The sequence below is a fragment of the Manis pentadactyla genome, chromosome X (genome assembly GCF_030020395.1).
Source record: "Manis pentadactyla isolate mManPen7 chromosome X, mManPen7.hap1, whole genome shotgun sequence".
Classification (NCBI taxonomy): domain Eukaryota; kingdom Metazoa; phylum Chordata; class Mammalia; order Pholidota; family Manidae; genus Manis; species Manis pentadactyla.
Window position 1 is genome coordinate 56,021,090 of NC_080038.1, and position 21,312 is coordinate 56,042,401.

General features: G+C 44.3%; 1 protein-coding gene across 3 annotated transcripts in view; it reads right to left on the reverse strand.

The window, feature by feature from the left end:
* ARHGEF9 (Cdc42 guanine nucleotide exchange factor 9) overlaps positions 1 to 21,312 on the reverse strand; it is a 426,451-nt gene that overhangs the window by 339,548 nt on the left and 65,591 nt on the right. For 2 of the 3 annotated variants that reach the window (XM_057495890.1, XM_057495888.1), the window contains exon 1: positions 5,217 to 7,886. The gene's annotated coding sequence lies outside the window, so the exon portion shown is untranslated. Of the gene's footprint in view, positions 1 to 5,216; positions 7,887 to 21,312 lie in introns of those variants that run through there. The other variant, XM_057495889.1, reaches the window with a different exon arrangement.

Genomic DNA, 21,312 nt, shown 5'->3' on the forward strand with positions numbered 1-21,312 from the left:
AAAGCAACAGATTTCTGTGTATTAATTTTGTATCCTGCAACTTTGCTGAATTCCGATATTAGTTCTAGTAGTTTTGGAGTGGATTCTTTAGGGTTTTTTATGTACAATATCATGTCATTTGCAAATAGTGACAGTTTGACTTCTTCTTTACCAATTTGGATTCCTTGTATTTCTTTGTTTTGTCTAATTGTTGTGGCTAGCATCTCCAGTAGTACGTTGAATAACAGTGGGGAGAGTTAGCATCCCTGTCTTGTTCCCAATCTTAGAGGAAAATCTTTCAGCTTCTCGCTATTCAGTATGATGTTGGCCATGGGTTATCATATATGGCCTTTATTATGTTGAGGTACTTGCCCTCTACACCCATATTGTTGAGAGTTTTTATCATGAATGGATGTTGAATTTTGTCGAATGCTTTTTCAGCATCTCTGGAAATGATCATGTGACTTTTTTCCTTCTTTTTGTTGGTGTGGTGGATGATATTGATGGATTTTCGAATGTTGTATCATCCTTGCATCCCTGAGATGAATCACACTTGGTCATAGTGCATGATCCTCTTCATGTATTTTTGAATTCGGTTTCCTAATATTTTGTTGAGTATTTTCGCATCTATTTTCATCACGGTTATTGCTCTGTAATTTTCTTTTTTGGTGGGGTCTTTGCCTGGTTTTGGTATTAGGGTAATGCTGGCTTCATAGAATGAGTTTGGGAGCATTCCCTACACTTCTATTTTTTGGAAGACTTTAAGGAGAATGGGTATTATGTCTTATCTAAATGTCTGATAAAATTCCACAGTAAATCCATCTGGCCCAGGGTTTTGCTCTTGGGTAGTATTTTGATTACCGCTTTGATTTCATTGCTGGTAATTGGTCTGTTTAGATTTTGTGTTTCCTTCTTGGTCAGTCTTGGAAGGTTGTATTTTTCTAGGAAGTTGTCCATTTCTTCTATGTTTTCCAGCTTGTTAGCATATAGGTTTTCATAGCATTCTCTAATAATTCTTTGTATTTCTGTGGGGTCTGTCATGATTTTTCCTTTCTCATTTCTGATTCTGTTGATGTGTGTTGATTCTCTTTTTCTCTTAATAAGTCTGGCTAGAGGCTTATCTATTTTGTTTATTTTCTCAAAGAACCAGCTCTTGGTTTCATTGATTTCCATTGTTTTACTCTTCTCAGTTTTGTTTATTTCTTCTCTGATCTTTATTATGTCCCTCCTTCTGCTGACTTTAGGCCTCATTTATTCTTCTTTTTCCAATTTTGATAATTAAGTCTTTAGACTATTCACTTGAGATTGTTCTTCCTTCTTCAAATAGGCCTGGATTGCTATATACTTTCATCTTAAAACTGCTTTCACTGCATCCCATGGAAGTTGGGGCTTTGTGTTGTTGTCGTTTGTTTCCATATATTGCTTGATCTCTATTTTGATTTGGTCTTTGGTCCGTTGATTATTTAGGAGCATGTTGTTAAGCCTCCATGTGTTTGTGAGCCTTTTTGCTTTCTTGGTACAATTTATTTATAGTTTTATACCTTTCTGATCTGAGAAGTTGGTTAGTAGAATTTCAATCTTTTTGAATTTACTGAGGCTCTTTTTGTGACCTATTATATGGTCTATTCTCAAAAATGTTCCATGTGCACTTGAGAAGAATGTGTATGCTGTTGCTTTTGGGTGTAGAGTTCTACAGATGTCTATTAGATCCATCTGTTGTAGTGTGTTTTTCAGTGCCTCTATATCCTTACTTAATTTCTGTCTGGTGGATCTGTCCTTTGGAGTGAGTGGTATGTTGAAGTCTCCTAAAATGAATACATTGCATTCTATTTTCTCCTTTAATTCTCTTAGTATTTGTTTCACATATGTTGGTGCTCATCCATTGGGTGCATATATATTTATAATGGTTATATCCTCTTGTTGGACTGACCCCTGTATCATTATGTAATGTCCTTCTTTATCTCCTGTTACTTTCTTTGTTTTGAAGTCTATGTTGTCTGATACTAGTACTGCAACACCTGCTTTTTTCTCCTTGTTGTTTGCATGAAATATCTTTTTCCATCCCTTTACTTTTAGTCTGTGCATGTCTCTGGGTTTGAGGTGAGTCTCTTGTAAGCAGCATATAGATGGGTCTTGCTTTGTTATCCATTCTATTACTGTGTCTTTTGATTGGTGCATTCAGTCCCTTTACATTTAGGGTGATTATTGAAAGAAACGTACTTATTGCCATTGCAGGCTTTAGATTCATGGTGACCAATGGTTCAAGGTTAGCTTGTTTACTATCTTACCGTCTAACTTAACTTCCTTATTAAGCTATTATAAACACAGTCTGCTGATTTTTTATTTCTCTCCTTTCTTATTCCTCCTCCTCCATTCTTTATATGTTAGGGGTCTTATTTTGTGCTGTTTTGTGTTTCCTTTGACTGCTTTTGTAAGTAGTTGATTTTATTTTTTGCCTTTAGTTAGTATTTTGTTGGTCTGCTTTCTTTGTTGTGATTTTATTTTCTCTGGTGACGTCTATTTAGCCTTAGGAATGCTTCCATCTAGAGCAGTCCCTCCAAAAAACCCTTTGAGGTGGTTTGTGGGTGGCAAATTCCCTCAGCTTTTGCTTGTTTGGGAATTGTTTAATCCCTCCTTCATATTTAAATGATAATCGTGCTGGATACAGTATTCTTGGTTCAAGGCCTCTCTGTTTCATTGCATTAAATATATCATGCCATTCTCTTCTGGCCTGTAAGGTTTCTGTTGAGAAGTCTGATGATAGGCTGATGGGTTTTCCTTTGTAGGTGACCTTTTTTCTCTCTCTGGCTGCCTTTAATACTCTGTCCTTGTCCTTGATCTTTGCCATTTTAATTATTATGTGTCTTGGTGTTGTACTCCTTGGGTCCCTTCTGTTGGGAGTTCTGTGTACTTCCGTGGTCTGAGCGACTATTTCCTCCCCCAGTCTGGGGAAGTTTTCAGCAATTATTTCTTCAAGGACAGTTTCTATCCCTTTTTCTCTCTTCTTCTTCTGGTGCCCCTATAATGCGGATATTGTTCCATTTGGATTGGTCACACAGTTCTCAAAATATTGTTTCATTCCTGGAGATCCTTTTATCTCTCTCTGTGTCAGTTTCTCTGCATTCCTGTTCTCTGATTTCTGTTCCATTAATGGCCTCTTGCACCTCATCCATTCTGCTTTTAAGTCCTTCCAGAGATTGTTTTATTTCTGTATTCTCCCTCCCAACTTTATCTGTTAGCTCTTGCATTTTTCTCTGCAGCTCCATCAGCATGGTTGTCACCTTTATTTTCAATTCTTTTTCAGGAAGATTGGTTAAATCTAGCTCCCCAGGTTCCCTCTCAGTGGATGTCTGTGTGATTCTGGTCTGGATCAAATTCTTCTGCCTTTTCATGGCAATAGAGGTAGTTGTGGGCAGTTGACGCATGTGTTAGATGGGAGAACAAAGTCCCTTCCTGCTTGCTCATTGCCTTCCTCTCCTGTGAGAATGGCGACCCCTAGTGGCTTGTGCTGGGCATCTGTGTGCTGATGGGCTCTCTGAGTCTGGCCTGGGCACCTGCAGCGGGATTCTGTGCATGCTTGCTGTGGGCGTAGCTGGTCCCAGGCTGTTGCTCCACTATGGGAGGGCCACACTGGAGGGAGTACTGGCAGGAGGCTGTTTATCACAGTTAGGGACCACAGAGCTGTGCTGCTGCCCAAGGGGTTAGGGCCTTCTGAGTTCCCTGGGATTCCCAGCTGCTGGGCTGAGTGTGCTGGGACACTTCCATCCAGCTGTGAGGCTCCTGTCCCTTTAAAACTTTCAAAAAGCACTCACTTTTCTTTTGTCCCTGGGGCGCCGGCTGTGGGAACCTGGTCGCAGGTTTTACTGTTCCGTTTCCCTAGTATCCAGAACACCATGCACTGTGTGTCTGCTCTCCCAGTTCAGATGACTATGTCTGAGTATTTAGCAGTCCTGGGCTCCCACTCCCTCCCCGCTCTGACTTCTCTTCTCCCATCCAGGAGCTGGGGTAGGGTCTCGGTTGGATCCCACCAGGCCACGGCTTGTATCTTACTCCCTTCGTGAGGTGCTGGATTCTCACAGGTGTAGATGTAGCCTGGCTGTTGTACTGTATCTTCTGATCTCTCTTTTAGGAATAGTTGTATTTGTTGTATTTTCAGAAATATATATGGTTTTGGGAGGAGATTTCTGCTCCTGTACTCATGCCGCCATCTTGGCTCCTCCCTACATAGTATACCATTTTATGAAGGCATTCTGAAGTCTCAAAGCGAGATAATGCCTTGTAAAGTTTACTCAATGCTCCTACTACAATTCTAATATATTTCTTTTTGTCCATGAATGGGGATGAGCACCTGTTGTCACCACTCAAACAATCCCCCTGAAAACCATAGACAGCCAGACAAAAGCCCAAGAATTGGGATTCAAATGGGAGATTTGAATCCCAATTCTGTCACAATGTGTATGACTTTGGATAAGTTACTCAACCTGTATTTCCTCATTGGTAAAATGAGAATACTCATTGCCACATCACAAGGTTACTTTAACAATTAAATGAAAACATATGTGACAGCACCCTGAAAGATAGCAGATGTAAAGAACCATCGAATGAATACCAGGATTAGTATATTATGAGGATATACCCTGCCTACATTCTTCAGGAGAAATAACACAGTGTGCTATTTCCAGAAAGGGCCTAGAGAGCTCTGAGATACCAAGATAGCCCCATCCCCTCCATAGGGAAACAGGTGTACCAAGATGAAAGGACTTGTCTTAAAGTCATACAGATAGACAACAGGGCACAGAGCTAGGACATAAATCCAGGTCTCCTGACATTTAGCCCACAGGCTTTCCTTGACACCAGTCTCTGGATTAAGCTCCTGTTGGTGGCAGGGGAAGGTGGTAAAGCCAGGGAAATGTTCCACAGCCTAAGGAAAACAGGAGACCATAGCTGTCTTAGATATCATTAAGTGACCCTCATTATTCTTCTGCCATTCCCAAAACTTCAGTTTTTGTCCAAGGCTGAACTGAGGTGCACGTGCTAGAATTCAGTCCAAGGTAGGGGCAAAAATTTACCTGGGATTTTAGGATTAGTCAAATCCCATGCACCTGACTGGCAGAAGCATTCCTTCCAGGACATTCTTGATGGAAGATGAGATTGTGACAAAGGCATGGGAGTTTAGCTGACCTCTGGGGTCCTGAATATTTCAAATAGTGATTTGGAAAAACCAGTTCCCATCTTACCTGAGTAGGGGGTACTCCAGTGTAGGCCTTGCTGACTTCACTTTCTGAGCTTACTGTATCTACACCCAAATAAGAGTCCTGGGGCTTCCCTTCCTGGCTGGACCCCTGGGGGCCCCTGACTCTCTCCTGCTTCTCCATCTTGCTGGGCTTCTCCTTTAGCTTCAACATGATAGCTTCAGTGGTGACCCTCCTAACACAAGTGCCCAGTTTGGGAGACTGTCCTCCACTGTCATCTTCCTTGAGGAAGCTGACCACAGTCTCAGTGACTTCATCAAGCTCCTGAGAAAAGGATGGCTCCCTGTTGAGGCATGGCAGTACTGGCAGCTGCATCAGTTCTGTGGCATCGGGTCATCCTGGAACTCTTAGACAGCTGAGGTTGTTGAAGCCAAGTCAACAATGGTACAGGGACCTGCAAGTGCCTGGCCTGGCATCTTCTCACCCTCAATGCTCATTTCAAAGGAACAGGTGGCCTGCAAGGCCTTGGGGTGGTGGCACTGGTGCCCCCCAATGGCACTGTCCCATAGCACAGTCTCAGAAGGCCTGCAGGGCAGGTGAAGCGAGGAGGCCCCAGAGGAAGGACTCTCCAGAATGAAACCCTTTCTTCTACCAACAGAGAAGGTCTCCCTGTGGTGACCTATCTGTGGCTCCTCCTGGGATAATGCCCGCCACTTGTGGGCCACATCAGTCATGTTGCTGAAGAACTTAACGACACCACTGAAAGGTGTGGCCTTGTCTCTGCACAGGTACCCAGGGCTCTCCTCATAGCCCCCTTCCACATTCTCTTCCAAGGTGGAACCCTCAAGCTCCTGGATTGCAGAGTCTCCGGCTCATATGTGGGGCACCTCATAGTACCCATGGAACATGCTTTTCAGGTAGATTTTGGTCTGCCTGCCACTACTGGGTTGCTCATAGTCCTCTTTCTCCAAGGGGTCTTCCTCCATTTGGATGCCAAAATCTTCAAAGGCCATATCTTTCTAATTCACCCTCTTGGGAGTGTGCACTAGCCTCTGCACATTTACAAAGAAGGGGTCCAGGCCTTCAAAGTGGCCTGCATAAGAATGACAGAAAGGCTTCTGGGCTTCCTCCAATTTCCTCATCTGGTAGATACCTGGGGTCTCCTGGGGTTTCAGGGACTTTCCACTCCTAGGGGGAGTATTCTTGGAGGTCCCAGTTGAAGGCTTCAACCTCTTGAATGACTTCATTCTATCCATTAATGTGACTTTAGGTTTCAATTCTGATGACTTGGAGGTATCTCCCAGCAAAATCACGGACTGGGGTTGCTCTCACTGACTAGAAGCCCCTTTTCTGCGGATCGAAAAATTCCAGATCTTCTTGACTTTGGTTTTCTTCTTGTTCTGACCACTCTCTTCCCTGGGATTCAAGTCACCCTGTTCACATCGCTCAGACTCCTCCAGCCCCACCTCCCTAGCCAGGTCTTCTACCACAAAGAGGGTGGCCTGAGAAGACCTGAGCCAGGTAACCACTGGACACCAGCTCAGAGAGGGAGGCAGTTTGGCATCGGCTGAGAGTCTCCATGGTCAGAGAAGGGGATGGGGCTACCAAGGCACTGAGTGAAGGCTGGCCAGTTATTTCCAGCTGAAAGGAAGAGAGAGAGAGAGGACAGTCAGATTAGGCAAAGACACAAACAAGGTTCTTTAGAAATTTGTCACAAATACATAGAATATACTTTGTTACCACTGAGCCACCAATACTTCAGGAACTTTACAAAACAAAACTTCATTAATTTAGACCCTATTAGTTTAGGTTGTGGATTGGAGGAGAGCACACCTTATCCTATTTAAATGCAAATATACTTGAGAGGGACATAAATTGAAGCTATTATTATTGAATAATTATAATTTTGACAACTGAGCAAATACATTAAAAAAAGAAACCAAAGAAAGAAAAAGCCAAAAGTTACTTTAGAAGCCCATCACTTTGATCCTCTCACTTTGCAGGGAGGCACTGGAGATCCAGAGAAGACATCTGTCTTGCCTAAGCCAAAAATCCAAGAGAGCAGCAGGTAGGGATCCTGTTCATGCCTCCCCCTCTCATTTGCTCCTCCATTCATTCAGGACACCAGCAGGTAGTGATTTCACCTGCTAGATCACCTGCTCATCAGTGATCCCTCAGCTATGCACTGGACACCACTGAGATGAAACAGACACATATAGCTAGTCACCCAAGCTCACAGGCTACTGGAAAAGACTAGTGGATATAAAACCAATTACAATACAGCCTGATAAGTGTTCTAATAGAGCTATGCACAAAGGCAAAAGGCAACAGAAGCTTAGGGGGAAGAAGGGAAAGGACAGAAAATCAATAAGGGGGTGGAGTCTGGAGAGAGGTAAACAGAAGATTAAGGGCCCCCAAGTATGCTTGCCAGAATAGCTGTCACTAGAACTAGGAGTTCAGTCATGATGGAGGTTCTTTCCATACAGGGTTCTTTGTCCTGTGTGCTGCACAGCCTGAGAATAGGTTGTGGAGAAAGGGGAACCCTCCTACACTGCTGGTGGGAATGTAAATTAGTTCAACCATTGTAGAAAGCAGTATGGAGGTTTCTCAAAAAGCTCAAAATAGAAATACCATTTGACCCAGGAATTCCACTTCTAGGAATTTACCCTAAGAATGCAGCAGCCCAGTTTGAAAAAGACAGATGCACCCCTATGTTTATCACTGCACTATTTACAATAGCCAAGATATGGAAGTAACCTAAAAGTCCATCAGTAGATGAATGGATAAAGAAGATGTGGTACATACACACAATGGAATATTACACAGCCATGAGAAAAAAACAGATCCTACCATTCACAACAACATGGATGGAGCTAGTGGGTATTATGCTCAGGGAAATAAGTCAAGCGGAGAAGGACAAGTACCAAATGATTTCACTCATATGTGGAGTATAAGAACAAAGGAAAACTGAAGGAACAAAACAGCAGCAGAATCACAGAACCCAAGAATGGACTAACGGTTACCAAAGGGAAAGGGACTGGGCAGGAGGGGTGCAAAGGGAGGGATAAGGGCAGGGAAAAAGAAAGGGGGCCTTATGATTAGCATGTATAATGTGGGTGGCCATAGGGAGGGATGTGCAACACAGAGAAGACAAGTAGTGAGTCTACAGCATCTTCCTACGCTGATGGACAGTGACTGTTATGGGGTTTGTGGGGGAGGACTTGGTGAAGGGGGGAGCCTAGTAAACATAATGTTCTTCATGTAATTGTAGATTAATGATATAAATAAATACATAAATACATAAATAAATAAATAAATAAATAAATAAATAAATAAATAAATTTTTAAAAAAGGAAATCCACCAGCAAAGGGGAGGACTACAAAGCTGTTTTTCCCTATGGGATGACTTAACAGTGGACACAGGAAAAATGAATTTTAAAAAATCCTATTTGTTCTTAACATTATCTTATGAGTCTCAGGATATAAGTAATATTCTAAAGGGATATATGAGGTGAAACCTTCATCAACAGATTTGATAAGATTCACTGGATCAAAAAGACTTTTCCTAAGACAGAAGTGGAACCATCAACGCATCATGCAACAGCAGGGGCCTCCTTTATCGCAAAGCAAACACACTCCATGTAGCTATGGAGCACTTATCACCCTGTATTCTGATTACCTGTTTATGTGCTTGATTTCTCCACAAGCCCAGGAGCTTTTCCAGAATAAATACTGGGTCTTGTTTGCCTTACTAGCCTCAGTGCTTACCAAGTGCCCATCATATAGTTGGTGCTCAATAATGAGAATCTGAATCAGGATTTGGCAAACCAAGGCCTGCCACCTGTTTTTGTAAATAAAGTTTTCCTGGAACACAGCCATACTCATTTGTTTACATATTTTCTATGGCTGCTTTTTTGCTACAAAATCAGAATGTGTAGTTTTGATTGAGACTGCATGGACTTCAAAAGTCTAAGGTATTTACTATCTAGCCCTTTCCAAAGAAAGTTTGTTGACCCCTTGTCTTGCCAATGGGTTTCAGCCGCAGGCAAGTTCGCTATGGATTCAATGTAACCAAAGAAATTGAAAAATGTTCTTGGAGTGAAAGGGTTATACCCAACTTTATATCCAGGTGGCAGGTCAGTCACTAAAATCCTATTCACTCAGAGCAAGTATGCATGCAGCAAGCTGGTCTCTGCCTCTGGGCCCCTCTGTCTACACAGCCATCCTGTGGGACTCTCTGTCCACACAGCCATCCTCTGGGCCACTCTGCCTGCACAGCCGTCCCACACAGCTGTCCTCTGGGCCTCTCTGCACAGTCGTCCTGCACAGCCGTCCTCCAGGCCTCTCTGCACAGTTATCCCACACAGCCGTCCTCTGGGCCTCTGTCCTCGGCACTGCCACCACTCCAGCCTTTGCTCTGCTCTCCTGCAATCTTGCAGCCCTGCCACCATGTCGAACCCAGAGCACTGGACAGAGCTCTTTATATAAAGTCAACATCCATGTATTGTCCACAGGTGTGCAGTGAGCTAGTCAACCATGGCCAGGTGAGAATCCTGGCCACAGGACCTCTCCTTTATCCACACCCCTGCTCTAAGTAATATTTTGTATGTATAGTCCTTTATAGTTTACCACTTTTACATCCCTCTAGAGTTGGTATCTATCTATGGCTCAATTTTACAATCACAATGGGACTCAGGGGAATGAACTGATTTGTATCACTCAGAAGTATGCCACACACATGGGTAAGATTTAGCAATGGAAACATTTTTAATTTATCTAGTCAAAGGCTCCTGGCCCCATAGGCAATGTATGGCAAAGCTAGGACAAGAACACTAGGCATCTGGTGCCAAGTCCAGTGCCCACTGTCCTGTGCCTGACTCCTGCCTTAGTAGCCTTAGGTAGGATAATGACAGATGATTCACTGCTAATTCTTACCTAGGTGCCATTTCATGATACAAGAGTTGCTTAGGACAACAGACACTCATTCAAAAGCTCACTTGGCATCTGAGCACAGTTCTAAATATCAAGTAATCTTGCAATCACCTTTCTGTGCCATATAAGTGCTTTGAATGTTAAATGAGATAATCCCTGACATAACAAGGGTGATAATGACTTCAGCACTTACTCTGAACCAAGCACTGGGTCAAACACTTTCTTTATAGTATCATCTCACAAATCCTCATCATGCAGCTAAGAAGTATTATTATGATTCCCATTTTAAATGCAGAAAAGAAGGCTCAGAGTAGAGAGGTAGCTTGCCCAAAGTTACAAGTGGAGCCAGGATTTCAACCAGGTCTGCTTGATGTCAGAGTCTGTGTTCTTTATCACCATCCACACTGCTCCTGTGAGTATAACACAATATCTGGCACATCATACCACTTAATTCCTAGGATTGTGTTCTACTTTTTTTAATCAGAAGCTAATACTTATTAAATGCTTGCTATGTAGCAGGCATTGTGTTATGTGCTTTCTTAAATATTAACTAGTGGAAAATGCAAAACCATAAAATAAGGTTAGTATTATTATTGTCTCCATTTTGCAATGGAGAAAGCTAAGGTGCAGAGAGACTAAGAAACTTGACAAAAGTCATACAGCTAGCAGATGGATGGTTGGCACTGACAGTGTGCTTGGTACCCTAGAGGAGGTGGGGCATAGGATTCAGGCCTGGAAGAAACCTGGAAAACCACCTAGTAGTTTATGACCCACCCCCTACTCTAGACAGAGTGGTACAAGGGGAAGAGAATGGGTGTTGGTGTTCTTGAGACCTGGGGGAATAATTCCCACTTTCCCCCAAATGGTAAAGCATGAGCTACACTCTAGATTATTTACTTTCTATGGAAAGACGAATAGGGCAATCCGCTGCATGGGGATAAGCCACAGGCAACTGGTGCTTTGTAGGCTCCCTAAGAAGAAGATGATAATGGTGGTGATGGATTTCTTCCTTGGGGCTCACCTCTAATTGTCCCACATGAATCAGACCACTTATTTTGCCCTTGCACAGAAGAGAGAAACAACAGATTACCTTACTACCCTTCCCCTACTTCTCAGATTTCATTTCAAATCTTAGATTTATAGGCACAAGACTTCTAATCAAACCCTATCACTTCCTCACTGTGACCTTGGGCATGCTGTTTCCTCTCTGTAAGCCTCAATTTCTATATCTGTAAGGAAAGACACCCCCCACAGTGGGTTAGTATGAGAACTAAATGTGACAACATTCCAAAGTTCCCAGCATAATGCCTTACATTCAGCAGATAGCAGGATGGAAACTCTACCTGTCATACAGTCACCTAAGTGAGTGGTATACCTGGACTATTTTCAGAAATCCCACATCACTCTGATACACCTTCTCTGAGGTACTTCCCCAGTAAGTGGCCCCTTGGAAGCTGCCTGTCTGGTTTTAAAGAGAAGAGACAACTGGAGTCTGAAGACCTGGGAGCACACAAAACCTGACCTCAGCCTGAAGGATGGCTGAAAACATAGACCAACAGCAAACCAGTGGAAATGTGGCCAGAGAGAAGTCTTCACTGAACCATCCCCAGAAGGGAGGCAAAGCTGTGTTGGATTCTCCCAGAGGAGAGCGCCGCCCCAAATCACTCACAGAAGGCATCTCTTGATGCAACAAGCAAGAGGAATTTATTCAGAGACCAGCTAGCTGGGGTCTAAGTGTCAGCCCGACGCAGTGGGTCTCAACAAGGACCCCGAGCACTTAAAGTCAGATGTTTTTATAGCATTTTCAAAAAGGGCAGTATTTTTCCACAAGCACATCACATTGTTTTTCTAAAAAACACATACATTTCGGCTGACGCCACATCCTGGGGGTCTGGTGAGATAAGATCACCCTCGGAATGTTAGGGTGGTTCTTAGTAAGGTAAGCTTGGTATGTATGATTAACTGATTGAGGTTAGCTAACTAAAGGTCACTGCAATCAACACTGGCTGACTAACTTGTTTTTCAAGGTTCTAATATTTTCCTATTTTCTTCCTTCTAGGTTAGAAAATGGTGTCTAAGCTTTTAAGATGGCTATACTTATGCTAACTTTCTATCCTTAATAAGGTCGATTCTTAGTGAGGGATTCTACATTTCCCACTTCTTTTTTAAGGAGCATTCCAATCATGGAATGCTTGTGTCCTCTTGTTGTGCGAGTGAATGATATTGTTGCCTCAGCATTAGCACTTGAACGGTACTCACTCTTTCTCTAACAAAAGTTATCAGCCAATTTAGTATACAGGGTCCTAAAGTGAGGAGTAGTATAAGAATAAGTAAAGGCCCAGTCAAGGTGGATATCAAGGTTGTAAGCCATGGAGATCTAGTAAACCAGGACTCAAATAGCCCTTGGCCGGCCTCCCGTTCTCTCTTTCTTTGATCTAACCTTTCCCTAAGTTTTGACATTGAATCTCTTACTATTCCAGAATGGTCTGCATAAAAGCAGCATTCTTCCTTTAAGGCTGCACACAATCCTCCTTCTTTTAAAAACAACAGATCTAGTCCTCGTCTGTTCTGCAAGACTACTTCAGACAGGGAGGTTAGAGATTCTTCAAGTTTGGTAATGGATTGTTCTATAGTCTTTAGGTCTTCATCAATTGCTGTCCTCAACCCCGCATAATGTTGGTTCCCTTGGATAATGGCAGCTGTCCCTGTTCCTACTCCAGCTGCGACTCCTATTCCTAATAATACAGCTAAGGTCAGCGAGATTGGCTCTCTTCTATACCTGTGTTTTGGTTCAAATTCAGCTACGAATGAGAAATCATCATGATACATCAATCTAGGTACTAATTGAACCATGATACAGAAGTCGCGGGAAGAATTGAAGGCAGAAGTAGAGCCACATGGGGTCAATCCAGTATTACAGGCCCACCACCCTTTGGGAGGAGGGACTAGATACTCATTTTCACCTGAGGAATTTACGGATATGGTTTCATTACACAAAGCTTCATGAGTGGGGGGAACTGAACCTAAACATTTCCCTCTTCCAGTCACCTCGGTCAGGGTCAGCTTCTTATGGCTTCCCCAGCTACAGATCTCGTGGCTGGTTGTTCTGTTAAAATTGCCCAACAGTCCCAATCCTTCATAGTAAGGAGGTCCAGAGGAGAAACACAACCAACAGGATTTAGTAGTATTAGGGTTGGTGGTGTTTAGAACTTGGAAAGCCCCCTCAAGAAGATTGAAGAGGTGTTGTCCAGTGTCAGGAAAGGGGGCTATTTGGTCAGGGGTGGGGGCAGCAGAAATAGTGGTAGGGTCTACCAGAGGCACCGGAGTCTGCTTCAGGATCGAGGTTGGGAGACGCGGTTGATTTCTTAGGACAGAATTAGGTCCTATTGGGGCAGCTGGAAGGGTCTGTCATATCCAGATTTATAATATCTAAGTCCCCACTGTCGTCCAGTGATCCACCCATCATACTGGTGTCCCTTATCACTGAACGTGATATTTAAGGGGATGCATAGTCCTGTCCATTCACAGTTGGGGGATGTGCGGTTCTGGGCTACTTTAAGGAGGTCTTAATCAGACACAGGATTCTAATAAACGTTACCCGTAGTCTCACAACCCCAAGAGTTACAATAAAAAGATTGCAAGCCCCCACATTGTTGGGTTTGTTGGTAGGTTCGTCCGTCACGGGGGCAGACATAGAAAGTAGTGGTCTTTATCTGCTGGCGTGTGGCCGGGTTTCTGCACTTAAAGCTCTATAAGCCACTCTGGCTCTGGGCTTGTTTTACTCCAGCGTAATACGCCGAAGTCGCGGGCCTGACCCTGTTTGCTTGCATCCAGCTAAGCTCGGGTATATCCCAGTCTCCTATTCCAGTGACTAAGGCGCAAACATCAGGGTGCAGGGACGGCCACCAGGTTTTAAGAGGAGCAACTTTAGAAATGGACCACACTGTCTCCCCTGTTTGGGAACAGACCTGCCATGTCAGTAGTCTAGGTTCGTGGGGGTTGGGGTCCTGAAGAGTGGGGAGTAACTGGGCTATCAGAATCATCAGACACAATCATTCTTACACAAGCGAAGTTTAAGAGGGTTATCAGTTCGAATTACTCGCCAATCTGGGCCTGGTTGATGCGCTCTTCTTCAGATGTGAAGCGTGGACCCAGGAGGAGATGCCATCTACTTTCACAGCTGTGGGAGTAGTCAAAAGGACGATGAAGGGTCTTTTCCACCGGGGCTTAAGATTTCCCGTTTGGTGTCGTCTCACGTAGACAGAGTCTCCCACTTGGAACTGATGAGGTACTGAGATGTCCTCTGGCCGATAGACTTCTCAGATAGAGGCTCACACTTCTCTCTGCACAGCTTCTAGAGCCCGCAACTTTTCAAGCAGAAACTTATTAGTCACACATTCAGAGGATGTATGGAGGTGAGCTGCATTTAGTGGAGCTGGAGCTCTAAACATTATTTCAAAAGGTGTTAGTTTAAAATGGCTGGGGGTGTTTCTGACTCGAAATAAGGCGAAAGGAAGGAGGACTAACTAATCACATAAACTAGTCTCTATGGATAATTTAGTCAGGGTCTCTTTTAGAGTTCTATTCGTCTTTTCTACCTGTCCTGAGCTCTGGGGTCTATATGCACAGTGCAATTTCTAATCTGTCCCCAGGATCTTGGCCAATTCCTGACTTACCTGGGCAACAAAGGCAGGACTGTTGTCAGAGCCGATTACCTTTGGGATCCCGAACCTGGGAAATATTTCTTCAAGGATCTTCTTGGACACTATCTGAGCTGTCTCAGTTTTGGTGGGGAATGCCTCTGCCCATCCTGAAAAGGTGTCTAGGAAAACTAGGAGGTAAGAGGTATTTATATCTATACTTAGCAGGCTTAATTTCAGTAAAGTCAACTTCCCAGTAGGCTCCTGGCCCATCTCCTCGAAGCTTCTTTCTGCATATTACTTGATGTTTGTTCACATTTACTAATTGGCAAGGAACACAATTTCTTACAACCTCGTCTGCCAACTTTCTTAAACCAATGACATGATAAGGGGAATCTCGAACCAGGGTTTTTAGATTATTGGCCCCCAAATGTGTCAACTGATGTAATTGCCTTAAGTATTCTCCTGCCTTTTTCTGGGGCAGGATAATTTTCCCATCTTCTGACTTATACATTCCAAGGGGTGGGGATTTTTGGATCCCCAACTTGTCCATCTGAGCAAGATCTTCGGGGGTATACTGAAAGTTCTTACTACATGTGGCTTCCGGGTACACCTGGAGGGGTAAGATGTTCGTTCCCTGGGCTGCTTGTTTTGCGGCTTGGTCCGCCTTTCTGTTTCCTTGAGCTATTGGAGAGTCACTTTTTTGATGCCGAGGACAATGTATTATTGCTACTTCTCTAGGTCTATGGATGGCTTCTAACAGATCTAAGATTTCTTGTTTATTCTTAACATCTTTCCCAGCAGAAGTCAGCAGCCCTCTCTGTCTATATATAGCCCCGTGTATATGAGCAGTGGCAAAAGCGTAACGGCTGTCAGTATAGACGTTAAGTCTCTTACCTTCTGCCATCTTTAAAGCCTGAGTCAGGGCGACGAGCTCTGCTTGCTGCACAGAAGTGCCCATTGGGAGTCCGCTGGCCCACACAATTCGGTCATCATCTACTACTGCAGCTCCTGCTATCTTCTTACTTCCCATGATGTAACTGCTCTTGTCTGTGTACCAGGTCAGGAGTCCCGGTCTTTCTAAGGGCTGATCTCGTAAGTCCCGACAGGTCCCCGTCTCCTCAGCCAGGATTTCCTGGCAGGTATGAAGCACTTCTTTTCCCACATCGGGGAGCAGAGTAGCCAGGTTTAGGATGGCAGGCGGGGCAAATTCCACACGATCACGATTCAGGAGTAAGGTTTGATAGTGAGTCATTCTGGCATTTGACATCCATCTTTCGGGTGGTTGTCGAATTACGCTTTCTAGCGCATGAGGAGCAACCACAGTGAGTTTTTGTCCCAGCGTTAGCTTGTCAGAATCTTTAACTAAGAGAGCTACAGCTGCCACTACTCTCAAACAAGTGGGCCATCCGCTACTCACGGGGTCTAATTTTTTAGACAAATAGGCGACAGGTCTCTTCCAAGGTCCCCATTGTTGGGTCAATACTCCTCGAGCTACTCCGTTCTGTTCATCCACGAAAAGGATAAATGGCTTAGTTATGTCTGGCAATGCCAGAGCGGGTGCCGAGAGGAGGGCTTTTTTGATATCATCAAAGGCCTGTTGTTGTTCAGATCCCCAAACAAACAGGGCTGCTCCTTTAGTAAGGGGATACAGAGGGGCAGCCAAAGAAGCATATCCAGGTATTCACAGTCTACAAAACCCTGCTGTCCCCAGAAATTCGCGAACCTGGCGTGCAGTAGTGGGAACCGGAATCTGCATCACAGTCTGCTTTTGGGCTTCAGTAAGCTACCTTTTCCCATTTCTCAGGGAGTATCCCAAATAAGTCACTTGTTGTTGGCAGATCTGTGCTTTCTTAGCAGATACCCTGTACCCTAATTTGGCAAGCTCAGCCAAAAGGGCTCCAGTGGCCTTTTGGCAGGTTCTCCGAGTAGGGGTGGCTATTAATAAGTCATCAACATATTGTAACAAAGTTACCTGTGGGTTAGAAGCTCGGTAGAAAGCCAAGTCTTGATGTAGAGCCTCGTCGAAGAGGGTGGGCGAGTTCTTAAATCTTTGTGGCAAACGAGTCCAGGTCAATTGTCCAGTAGTTCCTGTGGAGGGATCTTTCCACACAAAAGCAAACAGCGGTTGGCTGCTCTGGTGCAAGCGCAGACAAAAGAAAGCATCTTTTAAATCTAAAACTGAATACCAGGTGTTTTCCGGGGTCAGGGAGCTTAGTAGGTTATAAGGATTTGGCACGGTGGGGTGAATGTCCTGTGTCTTTTTGTTAACTTCTCTTAAATCTTGTACTGGTCGGTAGTCTCTCGTTCCTGCCTTTTTTACAGGCAGCAAGGGGGTGTTCCATGAGGATTGACATTTTACTAATATCCCCTGTTCTATAAGCTTCTGGATATGTGGCCTAATTCCATCCTTGGCTTCTTTACTCATTGGATATTGTCTCACAGTTACTGGTAAGGCTGAAGCTTTTAGTTTTATGACTACAGGAGGCTGGTTCCTGGCGAGCACCATGCCGGCCATTTCCGCCCAGGCTCCTGGGAACCGGTCAAACTACTCTTGACTAATTTTGGAGGGCTCCGGTCTCTTAAAAAGACGGTGTTTATCTTCTAATCTTATGGTCAGGACGCTTAAGCTCAAAGGTTTATTCTCTTGATTGGTCACCAGAGGTTCACCAGCCTGAAAGGATATTTGGGCCCCCACTTTGGTTAAAATGTCTCTTCCTAACAGGGGTGTGGGGCATTCCGGTATGACAAGGAACGAGTGGTTTACTCGTCTTACTCTTAAATCCACTGTTCTTCGGGTAGTCTACACATATTGTTTCTGGCCCGTAGCCCTGATCATCCAAGATTTTTTATCAGAGAGGGGGCCCTTTGCCTGAGTTAATACAGAATGTTGAGCACCGATGTCTACCAGGAACTCAATGGGTTGCCCCTCCACTTTCAGAGTTACCCTGGGCTCGGGGAGGGGCTCCGAGCCCCGTCTTTCTTAATCTTCGTCTTCTAGCAGAGACAACACTTTCTTCGGAGGCTTTTTTAGTGGCTTTTTAGGGCATTCTTTTACCCAGTGCCCTTTTTCCTTGCAATATGCACATTGATCTTTATCCAAAGGTGGTCGGTTGCCCAGGTGCCCTGCCTTACTAGTTCTGCCGCTAGAAGGCGGGCGTCCCTTACCTTCTACCACTGCGGCCAAGATCCTTGTTAAATTTTTCTCTTGCTTCCTATCCCTTTTTTCCTCTTTACTTTCTCTTTCCTTCTCTTTCCTCAATTATTTTTCTTCTTCAGTCTCTCTCTTATGATAAACTTTCTCAGCTTCTTTTACTAAATCTCTCAGCGACAAATCTTGTAAGCCTTCCAATCTCTGAAGCTTCTTTCTAATATCGGGTGTTGATTGCCTAATAAAAGCAAGAGCCACTGAGGCACTGTGCTCCTCGGAAGTGGGGTCAAAGGGAGTATACCGCCTGAAGGCTTCTATCAGGCATTCTAAGAACACTGCAGGCGCCTCAGCTGCTCCCTGACTGACCTCTCTTACCTTGGCCAAATTGGTGGGGCGCCTCGCGGCCCCGCGAAGACCCGCCACCAGAGCCTGGCGATAGATGGTTAGTCGCTCCCTACCTTCTGGGGAATTAAAGTCCCAGTTGGGTCTGGCCAGTAGGAACCCCCTTTCCATATCATGAGGGAGTTGTGATGGTCATCCCTCAGCTCCAGGCACGTTCTTTCGTGCTTCCAGGAGGATCCTTTCTCTTTCTTCCGTGGTGAAGAGCACCTGTAAAAGCTGCTGACAGTCATCCCAAGTGGGCTGGTGAGAAAACATTAGGGACTCTATCAGTCCAGTTAGTTTCTGCGGTTCTTCTGAAAAAGGAGGGTGGTTAGCTTTCCAGTTATATAAATCAGCAGAGGAGAATGGCCAATATTGCAGAGGTTGGAAAGGCGGGTCCTCTTCCTCTCTGAGGATGGGGGCCCCATAAGATCGGAGGGGAAAAATACCCGGTGGGTCCACTGCAGCCCCTCGGCAGCGTGGAGTTCCCTGGGCCGGTCCCGGAGGCGGTCCCATTGCCCCGGTGCCTGAAGCTAGAGGCAATGGGGCCGCTGGGGCTGGGGGCACCTGGGCTGGAGGCGCCGGGGCTGAGGGTGCCGGGGCTGGAGGCACCGGGGCTGGGGCAGGAGGGTAGGGAGGGGGATCATCAACCATGAGTAAATCTTGAGTGTCAGGGTGAATTTTGGTAGTTTCTTTTTCCTTGCTCTGAGGTTGAGCCTGGGCCACTAAGACTCGAGAGCTCATTTTCTTTTGCACCCAGGGCTTTACCCAGGGTGGTGGATTTTCCACTAACTCCTGCCAGACTACAATATAGGGTTGCTGATCCAGATGTCCTTGAGACGAACTCTGAAAAACAACAGCTTTTACTGCAAGTAAAGTGGAGAGGTCAAAAGTCCCCTCCGGGGGCCACCCTACGTTAAAAGTGGGCCACTCGAAGGTACAGAAAGTCTGCCATAGCCCCTTCTTAACTTCTACTGACAAATTGTGTGCCCTCGCTCTCACTTCTGTCCAGTGATCTAACGTCAGACTGAGTGGAGTCGTTACCATCTGTCCCATGGTCAGTATAACAATTATTAGACACGTAAAGGACACAAAAAACAGAGACACACAGAGATTAGACACACAGCGGCCGCACTTAGTTTTCTTCAGATTGCTGACCAAAAACCGAAAAGAATCAGTGGGCTGATACTCTTGGCGCCCAAATATCAACTTTATCTCATCAGATTCACTTTGCCGGAAAAACAGATGAGAGGTCACCAGGCGTCCCTGGCTCTCTAATCTCCCTGAGGCATCCCCCAGGGTTGCAGCCTGCGGTTCTCCAAGTACGTCTACCGACCGCAGTCTCGATCCCTTTACGGGATCGGGACGACTGCCAGACAAGGGTACCCTTTTCAGAATTCTGACCGGTCTTACCAAGAAACAGAAAACAGAACACAGACAACTCAAGGTGCCACTTAATCTTACCTCTCCCTTCAAGGGCGACTTTCAGGAGTGAAACGGGGCGAGCGCACAATCCCGGACGAGCCCCCAAATGTTGGATTCTCCCAGAGGAGAGCGCCACCCCAAATCACTCACAGAAGGCGTCTCTTGATGCAACAAGCAAGAGGAATTTATTCAGAGACCAGCTAGCTGGGGTCTAAGTGTCAGCCCGACACAGTGGGTCTCAACAAGGACCCCGAGCACTTAAAGTCAGAGGTTTTTATAGCATTTTCAAAAAGGGCAGTATTTTTCCACAAGCACATCACATTGTTTTTCTAAAAAACACATACATTTCGGCTGACGCCACATCCTGGGGGTCTGGTGAGATAAGATCACCCTCGGAATGTTAGGGTGGTTCTTAGTAAGATAAGCTTGGTATGTATGATTAACTGATTGAGGTTAGCTAACTAAAGGTCACTGCAATCAACACTGGCTGACTAACTTGTTTTTCAAGGTTCTAATATTTTCCTATTTTCTTCCTTCTAGGTTAGAAAATGGTGTCTAAGCTTTTAAAATGGCTATACTTATGCTAACTTTCTATCCTTAATAAAGTTGATTCTTAGTGAAAGATTCTACAGCTGGAAAGTTGCAGTTTCAGGTGGCTGGCTTGCCTTTTTTAATTGTTTTGCCTGTCTTGCAGTCTTGGTAAACTCAGGACTCTTTCAGTTTCCCTCTCCTATAGTTTCCTGACACCCCAGGGCACAAGTAGCTGCATACTTAGTTCTTTTCTACCTAAAATCCAGTAGTGCTTTGGAAATCAATAATAGGATAACAAATTTAGACCTCATGTAATCTAATCTCTCATTTAGAAGACAAGGAAACTGAGGCCCAAAAAAGATTAAATGACTTAACGACATCCATTCACAAAAGTCATCAAGAAAAGGCTCATTTAACTCAAATGTATTTTGTTTAAGAAGGCAGGGAAATGCGTAATAAGTATTTAAATAAGCTTTTATATAATAAAAGACTTTAAATGTTTTAAAAGCTTCAGTATTGAACTAGGTTTACTTCAGCTGTGTAGACAACTCACCTCTGTGACTGTCTCATTCTACTAAATTGTTTAAAAATTGAAAAATATCTTTATATAAGTTCTATACATCAGGAAAGGATTGAACAGCAAACATCTGCATTTAGTTACCTTTTACAACTGCCGTATTGGATTAGCTGCCTCAAAATTCAGGACTCTATCTGGTTTCAGTGACTTCACAAGTACCTGTTTTAAATTACTTCATCAATAAAATAACTGATTAATCTTCTAATTTCCTGAATTCCTTTCAAAATAAACCACTGCTTTCAGATGTCATATGTGTACCACTAACAACTGAAACAAAAACCTGGAGCTAGGTTGTGAATAATCCCTATGTATTATGCAAATATCAAGAAACAAATAGGCACTCTTTTCAGGGAAAACTGTTAAGCTGTCCAACTTAGTTATTAAAATTGTGACTGAAAGAAATTTGATTTCAATCAAATCTAGACATCAGCACACAGCACCTAGTGCTCCAGTAGGCCCTGACAGAATTCAGGCAGTGCGACTAATGCAAGCATACTCTTCATG